Consider the following 2526-nt stretch of genomic DNA (forward strand, 5'->3'; position numbering starts at 1 on the left):
CTTCTCCTCCTCCCCTGCCGTGGGGCCAGGGACAGGGGCTTGGTGCAGCGCTGCCTTGGGGCTCAGGGCTGGAGGGGTGCAGTGCTGGGCCTGGCTGTGGGGCAGAGGGGAAAACTGGCCACAGGAAGCCCTTGGTGGTTTTCCCCAGCAGTACAGAGCCACATCCCATGGATGTTCTTGGTTGTGGGTGCTGTGAGCAAACCCTCCGCTCTCTAGATTTGGCTTGTACAGGAGGGTCTGGACAGGACTCAGGCAGGGGCTGGATTAGACACTAGACTAAATACTGCTTCAGCTGGAGCCAGCTGGATCCCTTTGACTTAGGAAGTGGGCTGGCAGCAAGGTTCCCGCTAAGGTGCGCGCGTGCGCGGCGGCGGCGGCGCAAGGCAGTGAGCGCACCAGGAGAAGCTGGCGCGGGCTGCACCGGCTCTGGGGAAGTGCTCCGCTCCCCCGCATCAGGACCGGGCGCGCCAGCCCCCATCCCTGCCTTGCTTCAGCTCGGGGAGGAGCCGCTGCCTGCCCCGAGTGAGGCTCCGCCGGCTCCGGGACACTGCTCTGCTCCGCCGCATTGCCTCGGGGAGCGAGGAGGCACGTGGCGCCAGGGCCGGGGAGCGGAGCAGTGTCCCGGAGCCGGCGGAGCCTGCCTGAGACAGGCAGCGGCTCCTCCCCGAGGTGCGGCGAGGCAGGGATGGAGGCTGGCGCGGGCTCCGTCGGCTGTGGGGAAGTGCTCTGCTCCCCGGCCCTGATGTGGGGGAGCGGAGCACTTCCCCGGAGCCAGGGAGCCCGCGCCAGGCCGCAGCCACCGTCCCCTGGCCCCAGCTCCCGGGCCCTGGTCCCAGCCCCCGGCCTCCGCCCCTCAGCCCCTTTCGGTAAGTGTCCCACGCCGGACCGAGGCGGTGCGCTCACTGACCGAGGAGGGAGCATTGGCTGGCAGGGCATTTTCTGTGAGTATTCCCAGACTGGAACTTCTCTCGGGCATGGCCCAAGACACCCTGAAGTTGGTGACCTTCTGGTCCCTTTCTCAAAAGACATGTCTCTAAAATGGAGGTTTCCAGAGCGAGTTGTGGGGAGGGCAGTTGCTTTCTGCCATTGAGAAGAGATAGGGAGAAATTCTTGTAGGCAACTGACTGGCTATATTCTTGTGAAAGGATTATTTTGATGATGCTGGATTTTCCTTTTGTGAATGAGGTATTAGGGACTGGGAGTCTTGGATCAGCACCTTTTAAATTATTTTTGTGCAAGTCAAAATAATTAAAAATGAGAATATGATCATGAAAGTCGGTTTTTACTGAAAGCTTTTCCTTTTTGTGGTTTTTTTTGCTTATAACATCATTCAAAAAGCCATTTTTATAAAGAAGACTTGCTAATCTTCTAGAGAAATATGTTGTATGCAGACAATATTATCACTGTCTGTTGGTCAGCAGTTTTTAAAAAGTGATCATATTACTTTGAAACAGCATTTGTATATGAAATCCTATTTTAAACTATCATGCTAAGAAGAATCACGCTTGCGGAGTTTATAAAACAAATTAGAGTTGCTTAATCTGTGCTGTTTCCTGATTTAATGTTTTCTTTTTCACTTGGATCATGTTTGTCTCTTGTAAAAAAAAAAAAAAAAAAAATCTTGGACCCTGTAAAAGGAACCACTTATTGTGGTACTTTGATCAGACACTGAAAAGGTGTATGACTTTTATTTATGGAGGATGTGCAGGAAATGGAAGTAGATTTGTTAATGAAGTGTGCTCATAGAAAGCACAGTGCACTGGACAGGCACCATTCTAGTGCTGGTTATCCATTTTATCCAGTGACTATTGGATGACTCTTGGACAAAGGTGTAGTGGCTCAGCTTCATATGTGTTGGAGGACTGGGTAATGCCTAACCTGTGGCCTGAGGCATGAGTTTGCATACATGTCCAGCTTGACACAAAAGTAGCTCAGCTATAAATGTGTATGTGGTCATTTAGGTTGAGAGTGTAAAGCCACCAGATGTGATGCTAGCTGTATTATTCTTCTGTGTGCTGTTGGTACAAGAAGCTGGCATGCCTGCTTCAGAGGGATACGTAACCTTTTTATTATCTGAAAATGTACAGCACTACCAAGCTAGGGCCAGATTTTGGTCTCTAATGTTCCTGCATGGCTCCCATTAAAGTACATGATAACTGCCTACACTATATATACTATTTTATATATAGGTTTCCCTCGCTTTATGTGGGTTCTGTATATGTGAATTTGCTCTTATGCAGTGATCCTTTTTATACTAAAAATTTGGTATATAAGAGGTATATTCACTCTTATGTGATCAGTGTGGTGGAATCCCACAGTCAACTGCTTTGTATGGTGCATTGTGGGCCCATGCATGCTCCCCCAGCAGGTAAGTCTGTGAGGGAGGGGGAAGGGGCTTGGGGGAGCAGATCAAGGCCCTTGTGGTGAGAGAGGGAGCAGGGCACAGTGAGTGGGGCTCCAGCTGGGCCAGGTGTTGGGACAGTTGGAGCATGGGCGGCTCATCCAGGGGTGCGGGGGGGGGGGGCC

General features: G+C 51.7%; 1 long non-coding RNA gene across 1 annotated transcript in view; it reads left to right on the forward strand.

The window, feature by feature from the left end:
• The first annotated feature begins 741 nt into the window (after positions 1 to 741).
• The window catches only part of LOC109288694, a 7656-nt gene continuing 5871 nt past the window's right edge, over positions 742 to 2526 (forward strand). Inside the window, exon 1 of the long non-coding RNA XR_002095210.1 lies at positions 742 to 941. This is a non-coding gene — a long non-coding RNA (uncharacterized LOC109288694). The remainder of the gene's footprint in view (positions 942 to 2526) is intronic.

This window comes from Gavialis gangeticus, unplaced genomic scaffold (genome assembly GCF_001723915.1).
Source record: "Gavialis gangeticus isolate Ggan-Ray unplaced genomic scaffold, GavGan_comp1, whole genome shotgun sequence".
In the NCBI taxonomy this organism is placed as follows: Eukaryota; Metazoa; Chordata; order Crocodylia; family Gavialidae; genus Gavialis; species Gavialis gangeticus.